At 38.0% G+C, this 22,580-nt stretch overlaps 1 long non-coding RNA gene across 1 annotated transcript in view; it reads left to right on the top strand.

The window, feature by feature from the left end:
- Positions 1-1,159: 1,159 nt before the first annotated feature.
- Positions 1,160-22,580, top strand: part of LOC137089420 (uncharacterized) — a 60,309-nt gene continuing 38,888 nt past the window's right edge. The window contains exon 1 of the long non-coding RNA XR_010907680.1: positions 1,160-1,253. This is a non-coding gene — a long non-coding RNA (uncharacterized lncRNA). The remainder of the gene's footprint in view (positions 1,254-22,580) is intronic.

Below are 22,580 nucleotides of genomic sequence, written 5' to 3'. Positions count from 1 at the left end.
GCCGGAGAGGTTGACACTGGCTCGTCCATCACTCCGGCTGGGCAGACCATTGTTACTTGTGATGCATGTCTGCCATTAATATATCTGACCTGTCCACTTTCAGAGTGCGCCTGTCCTCTAGACCAGGGGTTCTCAAACTAAGGCGTCCCCAGAACATTTCAGAGGATTAAAAGGATGGATCAAGTCTTCCGAACAATCTAACTGTTTAATTTCTATCTGTTTCTCTCCATGTTTGCCATATACATACTTTCCAGCTTTGCATCTTTCTAGTGAGTTTTCTCACTATAGTCCCCTTTATCTCGCTCACTTGTAGAGCAGTAGTCTTAACGTGGAACGTAAGCTGTTTACACACATTATTGTGAAAGTTGCAATTCATTTTTCATTGAAAATGTTCTTTAGGTTTATACATCCAACATTAGGTATAGCCAATTTATGTTTGGAAACAATATGTTGTATTTATAATTACACACTTACTATTTATCTAACATTTTAAATGTATTTTCATACATACAAATATATGGATGGATAGAGGAAGGGGGTCCCCCATAAAGGTTCATCATATTTGAGGATCTTGACATTATAAAGTTTTAAACCCCTGCTCTAGAGTGCATTTCATTTGATTATACATTTATTTTTTGGGTTGTCCTGTGCTTTTGTTGTTAGAAGTACATCTCTGAATCCACCAGAGGGCAGCAGATAAACATTTTTGGTGTGATATAGCAAGATATTTTATTAGAATAGTACATTTTGTATTGAGGCCACTTTCACAGACTCCTTTTTTTGAATGATCTTGTCTTTGGAGATCTTTTTGTTGCTGTTGTTGTGGTTGTTTTGCATATGAACGCAATCTATAAAGGTAGTGCTTGCGTAGAACAGGAGCAGCAGGCTGAGATGTTATTATGCTCCTTTCTTTCTCTTTTCTTTCTATCGTCCTCTCTGTCTTATAAAGACAAGGCAGAGTATGACGGCCCGAGGCGGCCGTGACTCACCTGTGCAAACAGGGGGTTGGAAAGACTGGTTTTAAATCCGCCAAATCCACTGTATTCTGTAGTCTAACTGACTGCCACTTTTATATTTTCCCTTAAATAACCACAAATTTTAGGATTTAAGAATTTTGTCTGTGCCATTCATGATGCTAAACTTTCCTTCTTTTAATTGCAGACGGTTATCAGCTCTACAAAAGAGGAAGACGAGTGACGATTTGACTCACTAGGTTTTAAAGTACATCTAGGGGAGAGAAAACACAGAGACAGGTTAGTGTAATCCCGCTCTCATTCATGTCACAGTTGACTTTATGTCGGGACATAAAGGCATGTCATTCCCTTTGCATTTTTTGTGGTCCATGTAACATGTCTCTTACTGTGAATGTAAACATCCCACGAGTGCAAACAGACCTTATCGCTCTTCCTATTAACTCTCCAGTGTAAATATTGAAGCGGTTCTGGATATGAAAATGCTGGAGTTTCTTCATCTACCAGGATGTTAGACCACAGACATGTTCTTCATTTTCCCATGACAAAGAGATGATCTCTCTCTCTCTCTCTCTCTCTCTCTCTCTCTCTCTCTCTCTCTCTCTCTCTCTCTCTCTCTCTCTCTCTCTCTCTCTCTCTCTCTCTCTCTCTCTCTCTCTCTCTCTCTCTCTCTCTCTCCAGTACAGTAAAGCAAATTAGTCACTTTTTATGAACTCAAACTCCCCCCCCCCCCATTGCCTTGTAATTGTCAAGAAAAAAACAAACAACTCTGACCTGAAACAAACAAAAAAAAACCTCTGCAAATTCCCTTATTTCCTTTCCTTTCCTTTCCTTGTCTGTCTTTTAATGGCAGTTTTAAAATGTGTACATGCGTGTAAAGCCTCAGGAAATATATTTGACTAAGTCATTATTACACTCACAGACAGAAGGTATATATTTAACATCATTGTTAAGCCAAAACTTTACAGCTGTATCATCATGTATATTTTTAGCTTACAGTAGATTTGTAATAACTGCAAAAAAAAAAAATATATACAAAAATAAAACATATATATTTTATGTATATATATATATATATATATATATATATATATATATATATATATATATATATATATATATACATTTTTTCTAATATTTTATATATATTAGAAAAAATATACGTTATGGGGACACAGAGATGGCAATATCCAAAATCTGCGCGTGCGTGTGTGCATCAGTCGCTAATAAGAAAGATAAAATAAAATATAATATATTTAATGAAACACTTAAACTTAAAAAACATTAATGAAAAGTATTAAAATAACTAGAACAAATACAATGAACTAAATCTGAATAGTAATATAAAACAAAACTAATTCATAAAAATGACAAATGCGCATATACTAAAATTACAAAAACTTTTGACTAAATTAATTATTAAAATCTGATTGAAAATATGAATAGACACTATAAATAATACGTCTGAATCCCCTCGTGGCTATGTTTGTACCAGCAAACAACTGGTGGAACAAAAAGATGATGCCAATTCTAAACGCACCGGCTGGCATTCGTTCAAGTGCGATGGATATTTTTTCTTAGCCGTGCTCTTTTAAAGTCCTTCTATATCCTCTGTCAAAGAAGTCTGAAGCTTGGCCCTCCCCCAGCCGGAGGATTTTGATGTGGTGTCGGACAATGGGCGATTTAGAGATTTCCTGTTTCAGAGTGTCGTATGATTTGTCCTCAGGCAGTGATGTTTAAGAAAGCTTTTGTTGCAGAATAGGACCAGTGGAAACTATACTTCCCAAAGGTCCTTTATGTCACCTGTTGAATACTGGGATTGCGGGCCATTGTGTGGTGATTTACACAGGTAACGTTGGCTCCAGTGACCTCGGCTTGACATGCGCAGAGTTAACAGCATATTTGATATGGCTGTCTTTTTGCTTTCACCAGATCTTACTGTCAGGAGAGCAGGCTTTGTGGCGGACAATGCCTTTTGTTGGCAGGCACAAAGAAGAGGTTTCAAAAAGCTATTCATGTTTCCTCTGTGATTATGGCACATGGATGTATAATTTCATCAGTGAGGAGCAGGCTAAACAAAATGTATGCCATTAAAAAAAAGAACATATCTCTAAAAATCATTTCAATTGCCCGCGGACTCGTTCGCATGTGTGGTTTGGTGCAGGTGTGGGATTGATTATTGTATTCTGGAGCTCAGGCATTCTGTTTACTTCCTGCATGTCAACTCCATTGCTCCTGCATGATGGGCTGAGACATGGCGACAGTAAACAGGACTGACGGGGAGGATGTAGTTCATGTGCAAAGTGTTTTTGCATGTCCCGGCCTGGAAATGCTTGTTCTCTGGGCTAGATGTTCAAGAACTAATAAGCATATGTGTGTGTATATGATGAACTGTGTGTGAGTGGAGTAAAATGGGGGGGGGATTGGGAAAATGTGTATGAACAAGAGAGAGGAGTGACAGAGAAAGAGAAGAAAGAGATCGGGACAAAAGGGAGAACTGGCTTATTGAGAGAACATCAAACGGCTCTCTTGAGGCTCTCGTCCTGCAGGACAGGTTTGGCTCATCTGCCGCTTCCATTGAGAACAAGAAGAGATAAAACCACATCCACATCATTGTTCCTTTACTTTCTCTGCTCGACTTTTATCACGGCATCTGCAAAAACAAAGATAAAGTTGATTGCTTTAGTGTACCATTATGACAGCTTATACACGTCTCACATTGAAATCAAAAGTCATTTCCTTTCATGAGAGAGGTTGAATACACAGATTATCTGCATTGTGTATCCGGATTTCTGTTTAAACTACTTAGAGGGATAGTTTACCTGTAAGAAATTATATTTTGACATCATCTACTCGAATGAAACCCGGTTTGTTGCTCTAGTTCGGCAGAAAGCAAGTGCAGAAAAGAATGCCAAAGTTACATTTAATCATTTAGCAGACGCTTTTATCCAAAGTGACTTACAAAAAAGGGGAAAGCAATAGATGCAACGAAACAGACAAGGCCAACAACCTGTAAGAGCTGTAAGAAGTCTCAGTTAATCGTGCACATTACACAAACAAGTGTTTTTTGTGTGTTTTTTTTATGGACAAACAAACTAAATTTAAATGGATAGTTTAAATTTAGCTAAAGTTGCTCATTTATCATTTAACATAAGCAGACGGGGACCTACAGATGGCTGTCAAGCTCCACAAAAACTACCTTTAAACTAATTTAAATGCTATATTTCAAGTCTTCTGAAGCTACAGGTATATGAAAGCTTTATTTGATTAATGATAAGTTAATCAAAAAATATGTAAAAAATAATTGAAAACAATACACAGAACACACAAAAGCGGGTAGATATTTTTTTTTATGTTGAACTTGAACTAATTTTAAATTGACATTTGCATATTTTAATATTTAGAGTTGGTAAGATTAAAAAAATATATTTTTGGTAAAGGTACAGTAATAAGTATGTGAAATATTATTGCAATAACTGTCTACCATTGTAATATACACCGATCAGGCATAAAATGATCTCTTCATCACGGCTCCTGTTAGTGGGTGGGATATATTAGGCAGCAAGTGAACATTTTGTCCTCACAGTTGATGTGTTAGAAGCAGGAGAAATGGGCAAGCGTAAGGAATTGAGCGAGTTTGACAAGGGCCAAATTGTGACGGCTAGACGACTGGGTCAGAGCATCTCCAAAACTGCAGCTCTTGTGGGCTGTTCCCGGTCTGCAGTGGTCAGTATCTATCAAAAGTGCTCCAAGGAAGGAGGAGTGGAGAACCGGCCACAGGGTCATGGCCGGCCAAGGCTCATTGATGCACGTGGGGAGCGAAGGCTGGCCCGTGTGGTCCGATCAAACAGACGAGCAACAAGATGCACTATGGGAAGAAGGCGAGCCGGCGGAGGCAGTGTGATGCTTTGGACAATGTTCTGCTGGGAAACCTTGGGTCCTCCATCCATGTGGATGTTTCTTTGACACGCTCCACCTACCTAAGCATTGCTGAGACCATGTTCAGCCTTTCATGGAAACGGTATTCTGGTGGCTGTGGCTCTTCCAGCAGATAATGCTCCTGCCACAAAGCACAAACGCTTCAGGAATGGTTTGAGGAGCACAATAACGAGTTTGAGGCGTTGACTTGGCCTCCAAATTCCCCAGATCTCAATCCAATCGAGCATCTGTGGGATGTGCTGAACAAACAAGTCCGATCCATCGAGGCCCCACCTTGCAACTTGCAGGACTTAAAGGATCTGCTGCTAACATATTGGTGCCAGATACCACAGCACACTTTCAGGGGTCAAGTCTATGCCTTGATGGGTCAGGACTGTTTTGGCAGCAAAAGGGGGACCAACACAATATTAGGTCATAATGTTCTGCCGTATTTTAGATATCATTTATTCCTGCGGTTGAAAAGCAATATTTTCAGCAGCCATTACCATAATAAAATTATTTCATGTGACGTTGAAGACTGAAATACCAGCTGAAATACAATGGCTGGGTAATGGCGTTACCAGCCGTTACCCATTACAGTCTTCAACGTCACATGAAATAATTTTATTATGGTGATGATCAATGTTGAAAACAGTTATAGTTTATTTTTTGTATTCTTTAATGAATATGAAGTTTTGAAGGATAGCATGCTTGAAAGTTTGTTTGAATGTATTCCTTGCTGAATAAAAGTTTTAATTTCTCACAAAACAAACAAAAAAAGAAGTAAAAAGTCTTTCTGACCCAAACTTTGAACGGCTGTTAGCATTATGTACATTAATATCTTCTGGTCAGAGTTATGTATCTTTGACATAGGAGCTCTGTCATTGTTCGAGCGTGGCGTTCAAGCTTGGAGGCCTTTCAAGCTTCCTTCTAGATTAGTCTTTCCTCTTTCTATAAAGCCCACAAAGCCTCTTGCTCTTCAGAGATAAGACTATGGTGAAGAAGATCTATATCCATTATGTCTGTAAATATGTTTCAGTAAAGACCCATGATCATGCCTTAAACGGGACCATGCTCCATATTTGTGCCCTCCGGCCTTGTATGAAACAAAAAGAGTTCTAAGCTAAAGTTAGAGTTAGACACTGAGTGTGGGTTTGTTTTGTGAAGTGAGGGAGCTGTCAAAAAAGGTGTGTGTGTGTGTGTGTGTGTGTGTGTGTGTGTGTGTGTGTGTGTGTGTGTGTGTGTGTGTGTGTGTGTGTGTGTGTGTGTGTGTGTGTGTGTGTGTGTGTGTGTGAACAACACTAGATAAGGATCAGATATGAGGGAACCAGGACTGGCACTTTCAGCATGTAGATACTTGTCAGAGGAGAAATACTAAATCTCCTTTCTTTTAGGGGATCCTCGGAGGAGATTCTGAATGCTACTGCACATTACTCTCTCGCTTTACTTTACTCTCTCTCTCTCGCTGATGACGTCATTAATTAAAAATCAAATAAACCTGAACCATGAGCTGAAACTCGAAATCGGGTCTTCTTGTGCACAGCACAGCTGATATGGCATATGACACAGCGCTGCCCATAAGGTTATTGATCCTACATAACAGCTTTTGTATCAGTTCTTTTGTCTTATGGTCGTTATATTTCTCACAGATTTCTGCTCGTTCTGAATAAGATGTAGCCTGACAAGCCAGACCCACATCAAGATGTTTGGTCTGGAAACTCACCATTGACAGCTCAATCCGAGGGGCGGATAAACAGTTGTCTTTCAAACTCCCTCTGCACGCGATAGGATAGCGCTACACCAACCAGAGCAACGAAGGTGAAGCAGAGCTCGCTGACTGAGTAAACATTCGCCGTATCCGGTCGGCTAAACTACGAACACATCTTCCCGCTCTTTGTTCTTTTCTCAGAGAAAAGCTCAACTCCAAGTCTTCCAGAGTCGCGGTCAGAGCTGATTCGAAAGACCGCCGCCTTTCGCCAGTTTCTGTGTTTACTAGAAGCACGCAAACGCAACTCGGCCGTCGTCATTATGGCCCCTCCCGCCGACTCTATACATGATGTGATTGGGCCGTCCAGATTTTGAGGAACACAGTTCAGAATGCTATTGAGAGTGCCTAGACGACATTTGTGGGCAAATTAAATTTGCTGCCGCTAGGGTACGTCTAGATTTCTAGGCTAAATAAGATGCAGATAAAGTAACACAATAAAGATTACATGTATATGAAGGCATTAGTAAGTTAGTGAGTGATTGTGTGTGAATTAATTATACCTGCCAGCGTCTCTCTACTAATAGTGAAGCTGTATGGGAGGCCGTTTCAGCATAAAAACGTTCCAGCGTTACTCGTCGTAATTATATTTTTACTAGTAACAATTCAATTATAGAGCTCTATAATTTAATTTTGACTAGTAACAATTACAATTATAGAGCTCTCTAATTCAATTGTTACTAGTAACAATTATGATTACAGAGCTCTCTAATTCAATTGTTACTAGTAACAATTCCAATTAGAGAGCTCTGCAATTCATTTATTACTAGTCATATGTCTCCATTGACTTCCATTCATTTTTATTTATAGAGCTCTGTATTTCAATTGTTACTAGTAACAATTACGATTGTAGAGCTCTCTAATTGAATTCTTACTAGTAACAATTCAATTAGAGAGCTCTGTAATTCAATTATAGAGCTCTGCAATTACACATATCCTTAATGTGTATTTTTACTAGTAATAAATCATTTGAAGAGCTCTGTAATTCAATTGTTACTAGTAACAATTGAATTAGAGAGCCCTATAATCATAATTGTTACTAGTAACAATTGAATTAGAGAGCTCTATAATCATAATTGTTACTAGTAATAATACAATTATAGAGCTCTGTAATTGAATTGTTACTAGTAAAAATATAATTACGACGAGTAAGGCTGGAACGTTTTTATGCTGAAACGGCCTCCCATAAAGCTGTGAGTTTTAGTTATCAAGAAATATATGCTAGAACGTTTCAGTTTCTAAGCTATTTTGTTGATAAATCACAGAACAGTGTTGATAATACATTTCTGCGCTACTGAATGGTTTTGTGTGAGGCGCGCGCAATCTCCGCATGATGTGCGATCGGCTATTTATTGGTTCACATACTCACGTATGTGTGTGTGTTGCGATGCAGCATATGTTTAGCGCGGTGATTAACTTGCGTGTACAATAAGCGCGCATTCTCCCGATCAGTTTTGAGCATCCAGATGGTAATCAAACATGTCTTGTGGAGAGCTCACGGAGTATGCATTTATTTGTCATTTTTAAATGTTCAAAACAGAGCCTGCGTGTCAGGAATTGTTTATCCTGTTGCGCCCTCTATAGGCCAGAGACTTGTCAACGTCAAGCTTAAAGCGTCGTGACAGGGCATTAAGGTTGACTAATCGGTGCAACCCCTAGTGCATTCTGACACTAAAGCATTTAACACGTTAAAACATTTCCCCGTCAAGCACATCATTTTCTGTTTCAGTGTTATCTTCTGAAAAAGTAGTGAATCTTCTGATCAAAACACATGCGAAGAAGTTGCAGAAACAAGTAATATCATATGTAATCAAATGCATGTGTAAAAAGCGTAAACAAACACCAACATTAAACAGCTCATAAATCAAAACTGCCTAATGTTACTGAAAGAAATGTGGACCGATAGGACTGTGAAGCTTTGGGGGTGTTGATGGACTCGATCGACTCCATCTGTGTTTGATCATCGCTCTGAATCTGATCTGGAGTCAGTCTTTCACAAAAACTTGATTTTTCTCAGTCTTTCACTCAAAATGTTTTTTAATGTATTTTCACCCGTATTCAAGTGTTGATCAAAAAAGAAAGCATGAGACTAGACTAAAACAGGTCTTTTGTTTAAAAGCAGAGGGACTGTTTTTTTCTTTGATATATTGTATGTTCAGATATTCATTCATTAAAATATTCTGGGGGGAAACAGTACAGGGAAAAGTATTTAAAATACTCTAGCAGTAGCTGGCAAGTTATTTAAAAACACTAGTGGTGAAAGAGTTCAAGTTCAATGGAACATAAAAGCAAAGACTGGCCGCAAACAAGTGCTGTATACATTTGGCAGACGCTATTATTCAAGCTTACATTGGGGTCTAAATTTTTATTCCCTAGAGATAATCAAACCCATGACGTTAGCGTTGCTATAGTGCAGTGCTACTGTTTGAGCTACAGAAACAGGTTTTTTTTTTGTCGCTCTAGTTTCTTGGAAATTTAAGTGTTTTACGAATAATAATTTAGACAAGATAATAGCTCGAAACTGTAAATCCTGATGTTTTGCCAGAACTAGGTGTGTGAATTTTTTTTATTTTATATAGCAAGCATGGATTCTGCTCATTGCATAACAATATTACATAATGAGGCTTGTCATTGCAGTTAAAGCTTTCTTTTAAACTTTCATAGAATGCAGATTGATCATAATGCCAAAGCGCAGCAGTGATATCTGCTAAAAGTGAAGAGTGAGAGTGATGTGAAGGCCAAGATTGAATGTGTCTTCTCCATTTAAGCCATCAAAGTTAGTGCACCCACATTTGGAGTAATGAGTGGTGAACACACACACACACACACACACACACACACACACACACACACACACACACACACACACACACACACACACACACACTGCAAACCATGGACACACACCCGGAGCAGTGGGCAGTCAACTGTTGTTGGGTTTATGACAGGAAAGGAATTTTAGACAAAGGCATCTGTCAGGATTTTTTGTACTTATAGAGTGCAAAAAAAACAAAAAACATTTTGCTTGCAATTATTTAAAAATATATATATTTTAATATTTACACCCAAAATATTCTCATCTATTTGAGTTAGATAGTTTTAACATAAACAAATAAAATGTGACGGTCAGCAATGTATAAATGAAACGAGAAGGAATGAGATTTATATGATAATAAAAATAAACAAAATGTGTTTTGAATACACAATAATCAGGGTTATATATTTATCATCCAATCTATTATTTATTAAAACATTCTCATATACCGACTGTTTTCACAGTTAACAATTACTGAATCTAAAGAATGTTTTTGAAAGTATGATCATTTAAATACTATCAAATAGATGCAAATACATAAACTATGCCAAAATATGTAATTCATTTCATATAACATACTTGATTATTCTGAATGTTAGGTGATGACTCTGACAATCTGACCCGTTCTGAAATCTGTAAAATGAAAGATTTAGGTAAAACTTTCAGTTCAGAAAGCCATACCGGTGTGTTTCGTGGCACACTCGTCCAGAAGTGAGGGTGAAGCTCGGGTTGATCTGCTGACAGAGGGATGTCTCAGAGAAGGCACTTGAGGGCAATTATCAGCAAAGATGATGTAGTGAAGCTTGAAAACAAGAGGGGCACCTGTCTCATCAATGAAATCACTGCTCCTCAGGCGCACACCGACACATACCTGGCCCTTGTCCAGATTATATTTCTTTCTCTCTCTCTCTCTCTCTCTCTCTCTCTCTCTCTCTCTCTCTCTCTCTCTCTCTCTCTCTCTCTCTCTCTCTCTCCTTATCTGTCTGTCTTCTTATCTATCTGTCTTTCCTTATCTATCTGTCTTTTTGTCTATCTATTGATCAACCAATATAGCTTCATGGAATGGGTTTCCATGGCCGAGCAGTTCATCCAAGCCTTACATTAGCGTGGGATGCAAAGCGGTTGCCAGGAGAACGGTACTTGCCTGACTGCATTGTGTCAAGTGTAAAGTTTGGTGGAGGGGGGTTATGGTGTGGGGTTGTTTTTCAGGGGTTGGACTTGGCCCCTTAGTTCCAGTGAAAGGAGCTCTTAATGCTTCAGCATACCAAGACATTTTGGACAATTTCATGCTCTCAACTTTGTGGGAGCAGTTTGGGGACGGCCCCTTCCTGTCCCAACATGACTGCGCTCCAGTGCACAAAGCGTCGGTCCATAAAGACATGGATGAGCGAGTTTGGTGTGGAGGAACTTGACTGGCCTGCACAGAGTCCTGAGCTCAACCCGATAGAACAGCTTTGGGATGAATTAGAGCGGAGACTGAGAGCCAGGCCTTCTCGTCCAACATCAGTGCCTGACCTCACAAATGCACTTCTAGAAGAATGGGCAGAAATCCCCATAAACACACTCCTAAACCTTGAGGAAAGGGTGGGCTAACTCCATATTAAACCCTACAGATTAAGAAAGGGATATTATTAAAGTTCATGTGTGAAGGCAGGTGTCCCAAAACTTTTGGCAGTATAGTGTATGACAAGTGCACATACTGTATATCATATCATGCGTGTGCCTGTTATAGCAGATAGTTGTTGTGCTTTTATATTTTTATTTTTTATTTTTTTGGAATGACGGAGCTTAAACAAAGCATTCAAGTCATTATGAGGGATTAAAAAAAATCAAAAGCTGTCAGGGGTGATCAATCAGCTCTATTGAGCTCGAGGGCTTCACATACTTTTAAGTGACGCTGAGATGTCTTTAGGTTGTGCTATGTGCAGTCACAATTAACATTCCTCTTCTTAAGAAGTGCTGCTAGACTTACTAATAATTTTACACTTATACAGTTATTACACGCTATATTCAGTGTAAATATCAACCACTTTAAGCTTAAATCAATTTCAGTTGATAACTTATGAAGGATGAAGAAACACTGTGTTGAGTGGTATCCTTCAATGCATTGGGGGGGAACAGGTGTTCCTTTTACTACCAAGAACTGTGGGATTGTTATGGTACAATTATGCCTTATTCACTCATTCAGCCTATTATCAACAATGAGGTGGTAAAAGATCTTTATTTATGCTTTGTGACCAGTTGAACATTTATGATGCTCTGTTGTCGTTCGAGATAAATCCCAACATCACATCATTTAAAGTTCACCTCAGTTTTCCTCAAATAAATCCATGAAGCTTTGGATGCATCCATTTTGAAGACATCAGCCGAAGACGAAGCACAGATTTCACCTGGTCTGTTGCGACGCTGATTCACTGATCAGTCACACTTATCTGGAACTTGATTTATTTACCCCGACAGCCGTGCTGACACTGTGTAAAATGTCCTGATGTGCTGACAGATTTATCCTTTGCCCAAACACTAGTCAACAATGCTGTCCTTAAAACGAGAACTATCCTTTATCAGTGAGGCAAGCCACATCAAGTAGATTACCCTGAGATGCCAACAGTCTCTTGGTATTTTAAGTTGAAGGTTGTTGTTGTGATGTTCAAATCCTGTTCACAAATATGTAAAACATGGATTAGGCCTTTATACTTTTAGAAAAAGAAAGTGCACCTTTTGAAACGGGTTTATGTAATGATATTCCGTTACATAGGTTAATGGTTTTCAGGAGCAAGTGCAGAGTGACCCCCGTGAAATATAACACTTAGCTTTTAAAAGACGTCTCTTATGCTCACCAAGGCTACAAAAATTAGTAAAAACAATATTATCAACATAGACTTATTTCTAGTATAATTGGAAATGTCACAGCAGTGTCACATGATCCTTCAGAAATTATTCTAATATGCTGATTTGGTGCTCAAGAAACAGTTCTTATGATTATCAATGTTGAAAATACCTTTGAATGGTATTGTACATATGATGTGCTTTACTGATACTCAGTACCAGAAAAAAACACTTAAACGGTTTACTGTCCCTCAGTATGTTTTATTTGTATATAACACATAATGCCATTATTTTAAAACGGACATTTTTACATCATGCATTTCTTAGTGCTTTATTTATTTATTTATTTTAGGTGCGACCACTGGAGGGTGCTGTACATATTATACAAGCCGCCTCAGTATTCATAATTAGACCTCGAATTAAATTATCATTTTTATTATTATTATGGTAATACTTTTGTATATGGAAAACATATTCAATACAAACTACAACTTTTGCCTCAATAAACTCCTAATTTACTGCTTATTAATAGTTAGTAAGGTAGTTTTTGTAGCGTTTAAGTTTAGGTATTGGGTCGGATTAAGGGATGTAGAATAAGGCCATGCAGAATAAGGCATTTTTAATTCTTACACATGGTATTCTTATTTATCATGCATATGCTATCACTATTTTAATTAATTTCCACGTAAAGCACTTTTGAATTGCTATTGGGTATGAAATGTGTTACTTGCCTTGCCAGTCATCAGCTTGTTTGAACAACGTTTTCGTTTTGCGCAGTCTGTGACCATTTTGATAGTAAGCCTACTCCCCAGGGCTGCACAGTCACGTCCTCGACCGCGCTGTCTTATCAACTGCTCACTTATTAGTTCATGAACTGTAATGATTGCGAGCCACGGCTGGAGGGGAGATTGCAGAGGGCTTTTAACAACTAACGGCCTAGATGCGTATCAGAATCCAGCACAAACAAACACTATCAGATTCAAAGAGCCTACACCGTACATAATTTCCATTTGATGTTTTCAGTCATAATTAGCAATGGCAGGATTTCATTTGGTGCCAAGTGCAACAGAAGACAAAATCAGCCCAAACTGCCCATTCAAGACGTGTGACTGTAAGACAAATGTCCTGTACTGCTGGTGCCACTAGCCTAATAACATCTAAATAGAAAATCTTTTGTGGAAGTTGTCTTTCTATCTCAGGCCTTTGATGTTGCACACAAGCTAATCCGCTGAGTTTCCTCTTTTCCTTTTGGAAGCCGCTGGTTGTCTGCAATCCCCCGGGCCTTTGATACGTGCCGTGGCCCATGCCGGAGACGAGCTGGAGAAGAGCCACATACCTCCATGCCCCTTGGGTCTCCATCTCTTTTCCCCATTCAGATTCACATTCGGTTAATAATGATTCATTAACTCGCATTCTTTAGCCTGTGTGCCTTCTGTTCAGCTGCCGATTGATTTTGCTCATGGCTCGCAAATACGTTTATTTTCAGGTGACTTTTGAATATTCTTGCTAGAAGCACTGGTGGTGTGATTGATATGCAGCTAAATTTCAGGTGCAAGAAGATTTACTGTGCTACTTGCACACTGATAAAAATGGAAAGTTGTATGGAAAAAAGCACATCCAAAGCATCCAAAACATCATCAAAGTACATTTTTGCTCAGAGCTCTTTCATGAGAGTTTGTCTGACGGACAGTTTAGAGCCTGCCCTGCAGTTTCCCCCAGTTTTCTGTGAAGAATGAGCTGTAAAAGCAAACCTATGGAAGACATTTGGTCTTGCAATTTGATCAACATTCCCATTTTATATTATAGCCCCGTTTCCACCAAAATTACCCGGAACAATTTGTACCAGGATCTTTTTTACAGGAACTTTTCTCCCCCCAGACCTGCAGCTGTCTGCGTTTCCACCGCGATCTAAAGTACCGTGAAGATTAGGCAGATTAGTCCGGTGATCAGATGTAGGACTGCACGCGACTGCTCCTCCAAGTCAGTGACGAACAGTAATCATTTTTGCGTGTACCGATTGAAAGATTTACATGACTATGATTTACATTGACTGTTTATATGAGACGTTATCTAAACCGATCTGGTGTTGACATGTGATGACTTTCAATCGCAATCATTTTGTGACATGCAGTTTGTCTGCCGCATCAAAAATGTCAACGCTGTTTTCTCCAGCAGCTAGAATGTGTTAACGTTAGCCATAGCAACTCTTAACGGCCACCAGGACTAATACAGTATTATTTATAGCTATTTATCTGTTGTAAAGTGTAATCATCTCAGAAAAAAAGTTAAAGTAAAAACTGCCTGGGGCAATATACTTTGTGTCATTATTCCAACATTATCTTCATAACTTACGAAATAAAAAGTTTACCCCTCAGAAAAATTAACTTTCCTCTCTCGTCAACATGAGCGCGGCGCGCGCTGTCACGTCATGTAAGGACGCACACTTAAAAGTAATCGGTCAGGTCGTTTACATCGTGAAAAAAAAAAAACGAGTATGGAAGAGATTCAAGCTGTGCTGCTTTTGCTGGTTATGTATAGGTTTACTAAGAGGTAATTAACAACGACAGAAAAGAGCACTATATGCAGATTCAGCAGCATGCAGCATATTCAGAAAGCTTGTAAAACTAGATTTAAAATGACAATGTATATTATTATCAGCTATTATGGACATTGCACGTGAGATGGCTGAGACGAACGCGCGCCATCAGACAGAGAGCAAGACTGATATTTACTGAACGTAGACCGAACCTCGCAAAAGACTTTTAAAAATGCCGGTTGAAATAAAATGAATAACCAATCAGCATGTTCAGCGCCCAAGTCCCGCCCTCGAAAGTTCCTGAACTTTGAAAAAGTACTACCTCGCGAGCAGGGCCGTTTGGAGGGGGAAATATTTACCCTTAACTTCATTTAGACCCTGGTTCCTGCGGTCTAAACACACCGAGTACCACCCAAAGTTCCTGGTTCCTCGGTAAAGTTCCTGGAGTGGAAACGGGGCTTAAGTGTCTTTTAAATGAATCATTTGATACAGTGCATATATTGGCTTTTACATTGTGCTTACTGTATTAAAAATACCTGCATGTAATTACTATAAAATATAAATAAAATCTATAATTACACTATTGACCCTTCCCCTACCCACCGTTAAACCTAACCAAACCACCAAACCCAGTCTAACCTAACCTTACTCGTATCTCACTTTAATAGCACATGAAAACCCAATAATTAATGACCGCGACTGTCAAAGAACATTTACCTTTATGCAAAGGAGCAGTAATTTAATGTAGAAAATACCAATTAGAGGGAAGAGAGTCCAGAAAGGTCGTCCGTCGTCTCTTAATGAGTCATGGGTGTGTTTTAGGTGTAACAATAAACCAATCAGAGTCTCCCATTCCCTTTAAAAGCCAGTTGTGCTCGCACCGGCGGATTCATTTACATGTGAGCGGAAAGACTGAACGCTTCTCCAGAGAGGAATCCTTTTATTTTTAATATTTAAAAGTGTGTGTGCTGCTGCGTGTCCCTGTGTGTGTAATAATCAGAGTGTGTGTGCGTTGTGCATCACCTATAGGCTCATATTACTAACACACCCTTTAAATAGCACAAAAAAATACTGTGGTTTTGACTTTATCAGGTTTGTGTTGGTCAATGGTCAGTGGTTTTCAGTGTCTTTAAAGCTACACTGTGTAACTTTTTTAGTTTATTCTTAGCTAAAAACACTTGGTTCTTTCAAAAATATATGTGCTCGTTAATTTACTTATTTCAAGTAATAAAGTATTCTCGTAAGTTTATAATATGTCATTGGAAATGCATTGCCCCTCCATCTTGAAAGTACATTAGCCATAGAGGGACATACCCGTAAATTCAAGCTTCGCCTTTCGCATTTTAACACTCGATGGCACCGTGTCGAATATGAAGAGGAGGATTGCCATGTTAATCTTGGACTAAATCAGCCACTGTAGGAGTTAAAACGAAATCAGAATTGAGAGGAACAGAAACTAATATTTACTGGATGGTCATATACCTTTACACCGCTAGATGGGGGAAAATATCACACAGTGGAGCTTTAAAATAGCAATGCTCCTGAACACACCTGGTTTAGACCAGACGCCCATGGGTGAACAGACAAACACACACACACACACACACACACACACACACACACACACACTGATGGGTGAACAGACACAGACAGACAGACAGACAGACACACACACACACACACACACACACACACACACACACACACACACACACACACACACACACACACACACACACACACTGATGGGTGAACAGACACAGACAGACACACACACACACACACACACACACACACACACGCACACACTGATGGGTGAACAGACACACACACACACACACACACACACTGATGAGTGAACAGATGCATGAAAACATGAAAACGGTCAGGCTGAACCTAGCAGAACGCACTTGTGTCGCGCCCGGCGTTGCATTGTGCTGAGTGTGTGATAGAGCTCATGATGTTAATTTATAGCAACAAGAAAATAAGAATATGTTATTTTTACTGGTAATGCACTAATCACATTTTTTTAAACTATTGCCAGTGCATGGCGATTGGATTTATTTATTTGTCATTTATTTTTAATGCATTATTTTTAATAAATTATTATTAATAATATTGAAAATGTATTATTATTTAAAGCTAGACTGTGTGATATTTTCCCCCATCTAGCGGTGTAAAGGTATATGACCATCCTGTGAATATTAGTTTCAGTTCTTCTCAATTCTGATTTCGTTTTAACTACTACGGTGGCCGATTTAGTCCAAGATTAACATGGCAATCCCCCTCTTCACATTCGACACGGTGCCATCGAGTGTTAAAACGCGAAAGGTGAAGCTTGAATTTACGGGTATGTCCCTCTTTGGCTAATGTACTTTCAAGATGGAGGGGAAACATGGCGACCGGCATTCGAACCCTCACCCGAATGTATTTTCAATGGCATATTATAAACTTACGACAATACTTTATTACTCGAAAGAAGTAAATATACATTAAGGAGCACATATATTTTTAAAAAAACTAAGTGTTTTTAGCTAAGAATAAACTAAAAAAGTTACACAGTGTAGCTTTAAATATTTAGAGGTGCTGCATTAACTGGATTCACAGAAATAAATCACTCAAAAATGTATTCTTTACCTTTACTTAATTAAATGATTTTTTAAATTATTTACACTCTAAAAATGTTGGGTTTTTGGTTTTAACCCAATGTTGGGTCAAATATGGACTAACCCAGCGATTGGGTTGTTTTAACCCTGCAGTTGGGTTAAATACTTGCTTAAGACAAGCCAATCGCTGGGTTAAAACAACCAAATTGCTGGGTTAAATTGTTTTTTACCCAGAATTTTTTAGAGTATACACAATTTAATTTAGTTCATTCAAAATAGATCCGTTTAATTGGGTCACCTCTGCCCATGCACAGCCGCAGAATCCACTGCAGTGTGGAAAAGTGTGTCTTTGAACTTGTTTAGTCTTGCCAGAGATATCGCTGTGTAACCTCATGTTTGTGTGATCAGTGAAAGCTCTCACTCGAGTCTTTAAATGACCCTTTCCACCTGTCATTTTCACTGTATGGGTATTATTTCTTCTCTGAAATTGTGTCCTGATCCATTCAGTCTCTTAACAGCTCATCATTACAATCCCAGCAGATTACACTGTCAGGGCAGATGACATGTATAGTGCATGTAAAAGTGTGTTTGCGCTGACAGCACATTAAGCACAGGTTGTGGGGATGGGAAGCATTTTGGCTCTCTGCCAGTACACATACCTCTCCTGAGTTTTCTTAGATTTATTTGTAACTACAAGGTATTTAACATTATGAATGTGATTTGTGTGCACCACATGTTTTCTGTGCATAATATTTTATAATATCAGTGTTTGATAGGCATCAGATACTGCAAACCTTTACAGCATTTCCATCGTCCTGGAAGCATCAGTTAGGATGAGTTGAAGATTATAAGCAAATCATCATGCTGCTTCCCCCAGAAGGGTTGATGAACTTATAACTGTCACAGAGTTAAATTATAGTTGCTTAATTTCCAGCTGCTATTGCAAATTAAAAACCTAATAAATGATTTGTGGTAAATATATATATATATATATATATATATATGTAGGGGGGACTTGATTAAAAAAAAAATCTAATTAATTAGAGGCTTTGTAATTATTTAATCGAAATTAATCACATTTTAATTGCATATATTTGACCTGAGAACAATGAGAAGTAATTTTTCACATGGATTTTTAGTATACCATTGAATAATGACTGAATACATAAGCTTAATCAACCAAATATTGTTTATTTATTTCAGTCCAGCAGACCCATAGAGCAGACCAGCGCAATGTTTGCCATTAAGTGTAGCAAAAGCATATTTGTGATATTTTAGGCTTGATGTGCTGTGGTGATACGCGAAATCCTTGTTGTATAGCTTCCACACAACCATGCTCTTGTCGACGCTTCCATCCTTTCGCTTTTTAAAAACTAAATTTCCCATCCACGGGGCCAAGCAAAGCAGTCTCATCAGCTTCTTCGTTCATGTTCACTATGGTTTGTTGTTGTCGTGACTCGTGAACGCTAGTTGGTGTTCCAGTATAATCTGTCCGTCGAAACTCATTCATTGATAAACGTTCCGCGGTGCAAAAATAAGTGGTTAATTTTTTTTTTTGTTGTGTGTGTGTAATTAATTAACGCGTTAAAGTCCCGTAATTAATTAATCTTAATTAACGCGTTAAAGTCCCGGCCCTAATAATATATCAATAGATTCATATTCAATATATATAATATATTGAATGTAATACATATATTTATTTCTAATATGCTACCAACATTTCAAAAATACAATTTTGTTATTGATTAAAAAAATTATTTAAAATATATAGTGTAATAGCAAAACAGATAATCAATATATTTTACCGGGGGCAAGTTCAAGCTTGAACTTCTGGCAAACTGGGCCAACAGAAAATTAAATCTGTATTATTTCTATTACAATACAAAGGCCTTTTTTTTCAATTAAATTTTCTCAAAATATACATTACGAGTCAAAAGTGTGGAATCTGTTCTATTTTTATTGTTTTTGAAAGAAGTCTCCTCTACTCACCAAGGCTGCAGTTATGTTATTCGAAATACAAAAAAAGCTGTAATATTGTGAAATATTATTGAAATGTAAAATAACTGTTTTATATTTGAATATATTTTAAAAATGTATTTATTACTGTAATCAAAAGCTGAATTTTCAGCATCATTACTCCAGTCTTCAGTGTCACATGATCCTTCAGAAATCATTCTAATGTGAGGATATGTTGAAACCAGTTGTGTTAAACATTTTTTTAGGATTCTTTGATGATTAGAAAGTAAAAAAAATAAAACAAAATCAAATCAAATAAATGCAGCCTTGGTGAAATACTTCTTTCAATAACAATCAAAATAGTACAGTTTCCACACTTCTGACTGGTAGCGTATATTTTTTCACATCCACTGAGCCAGAAATCGACACTTCAGTAGCACTTACATAGTTTTATTCCTATCTTCTGAAGGTTCATTCACCTGGTTTATATGACATTTTATTCATAAAAACATGGTGTGTGTGTTTTTTTTTTTTTCTTCGTGTTTTTTTCTGGCTGTCAACAGTATGTTCTGATTTTAAGTAATAAAAAAAGATTTCCAATATCTCCTCTGTATAAAACCTGGCTTTTTCCAATGTTCAGATTTCTGTTCTGGAAATGTGTGCAAATTAGGGCATATTTAATTAGATAATGCCTCGCTTGCAACTCATATTTGAACATAGCATATCAGAAATCTTGCAATACAAAGCAGATGTCTTAATCAACTGGGGGAAATATATTGTTCAAATGTTCACCTGTAATGTCTAGCCGTAGTGCTAAACTGATTTCCTTTATTTTGCACAAGTGGAAAGTGTAAATCAGGGTTGTATTTTTTTGGTAATTAGGCTAATTAAAGAGATGAACGCACAAAACGAGTGGCTATGAGATGAGAGAGCGCGTGTTGTGAATGTCCTTGTTGAACTGCGTTATAATTAAAGTGTTGACCCATATCTCCTCAGGTCAGTTGTGTTCAGTGTTGTGAAGTTGATTGATGAATCCTCTAATCCGATGAAGAGGTGTTGAATTTCCTGATCTTATATCCACGTTCAGAGTTCAGTTTGGGACAGTGCGAGTGATGAGCGTGACTCACGGTTTGCACAGCTGCCAAATTTCAGTCCTTCAGAAGTTTCTCTTTATGTCTGAGATTTTATGACACGTGTCAATGGTTTAGAAAATGAATTAATAAACTAATCACTGTAGTCCCAGCGTGTGTTTTCATCTTTCTGTCACAATATTTGTGTGCTGTTGAACCTTGTATGAGAATTTTGCCCAGAGAAATTTCAATCTGTCAGTGAAGAACAGATGATGGGCTGATACCACAGAGAGTTTATTGGTTGTGTGGGTGAACCTGAAATGACTCTGACTCATTGTTGGAATTCCACCCATCTTTCTGTTAATCTTGCTTTTGTTGAGGTTCCCACAACGTGAATCATATCAATTATGATGTGAGGGAATGTATTGACAATTGTGAGCAATGAACATACCATCTCCACTGAGTCTTTCATGTTCTTTTGTCAAGACTAGACAATGACTATAAAAACAAACATTTCAGATTGTATATATATATATAAGATTTCAGATTATATATATATATATATATAAACATTAAAAATGTATTTTTTCATTCTTTGGATCTAAATGGGGTTCATCAATTGTTTGGTTACCCATATTCTTCAAAATATCTTTTGTGTTAAGCCCTATCCAGACGGTGATTGTTTCTCACGTGGACGTCTGATAAAGTAAATGTGCATCCACCTCAGTGATAAACGCGTGCGTTGGGATGGTGATTTATTCCCGGAGGAGGAGCGAGTTTTGTGATCGGGAACGCTGCTCACGTGCTCAATAACATGATTATATGCTGGAAATTAAATGTCATATGCTTGCTATAATAAGAATAAATGCATATTTAATTTAATATTAGGATAATAATATCCTAATTATTATGTAATTATTTAAATCTGTTTAAAAATAGGAAGACATATAGATGCACATTATAGTTAAAATGGTTTTCTGTCTTGTATTTTATCTCAAAATAAAGGGTATCATGAGCAGAAATAAGTGAACACAGCCTCTTATTCACATGAGGTGATCATAAAGCTGTGGTTAATTTAACATATAATCTCTTCTGTAATAACGGCCCATTTTAAATGTTTACGTGCTTTTCTTCTTTTTATGTTTTGAGCGGTGATGAAATATATTGCTCTTCTAAACACTTGCCAGCATTTCAGTAATAAAAGTGTAGGCTAGATCTTTAAAATGCATCCGAATGACAGCGAAGACAAACGTACGGTGCTCTGCAGGGGTCAAAAAGGATAGAAACAGTGAATTTTGAAGCGATCTCTTCTTGAAAACCGTCCGAATCACCACACGACCTTGTGTTTGTCTAAAAACAGTAGGCCATTCATCCGCAAGTGGTGGGAGAAAAACAAGGATATTCTGGATTCGGACGGCAATAAAATCACAGACTAGCCCCTGTCAATGATGAAAATACCTTATGACCCCACAAGAAACTATTACCGTACGAATAGGGCTATAGAGGCTTGGAACAACTTGACAGAGTATTCAGTTTTGGGTGAAATATCCCTTTACTTAAAGGAAGTGTTTGTAAGATTGTGGCCAAAACTGGTACTGCAGGTGTATCCCCCTCCCCCTCCCCCTGACTCGAGGTTGCCAGATTGGCTGTAGGATCAGCAGGAATGTTTGTAGATCTGCAGCTGTGGTAACCAGAGCAGATCTGGCAACCTGGAGGCCGAAACACTACTGATTTCGTGATTGGTCGATAGGTGGAGGGCGGAGCTTCAGGCTTAAACACAGCATGTCATCATCAACATCAGTTGAGGGCTGCAACAACAACTTTTAAAAAAACAATATCCTGGCCGGAGTACTGTTGTCAGTGATAGAAGTATCTGAAATGAACATGATTTCTTAATGTCTAGTGACATATCAGGGCCATTTTATGATTAATTGAAATACATTTCTTACGTATACCATTCCTTTAATAGTCTAAATACTCTTTATAGCCAAATGCAGTCCTGTTTAATGATATTTATTTACAGTAGCAACCACATTAGCAGAACATCCTAACTGATGATTCTCTTAAACTGAACATTATAACAGGGGCCAGACTGGCCCACATTCAAGCTCTCCCTA

The sequence above is a fragment of the Pseudorasbora parva genome, chromosome 9, assembly GCF_024679245.1.
Source record: "Pseudorasbora parva isolate DD20220531a chromosome 9, ASM2467924v1, whole genome shotgun sequence".
Taxonomy (NCBI): Eukaryota; Metazoa; Chordata; class Actinopteri; order Cypriniformes; family Gobionidae; genus Pseudorasbora; species Pseudorasbora parva.
The sequence above is the reverse complement of the archived record's forward strand: the minus strand, read 5'-3'. Positions and strand labels throughout refer to the sequence as shown.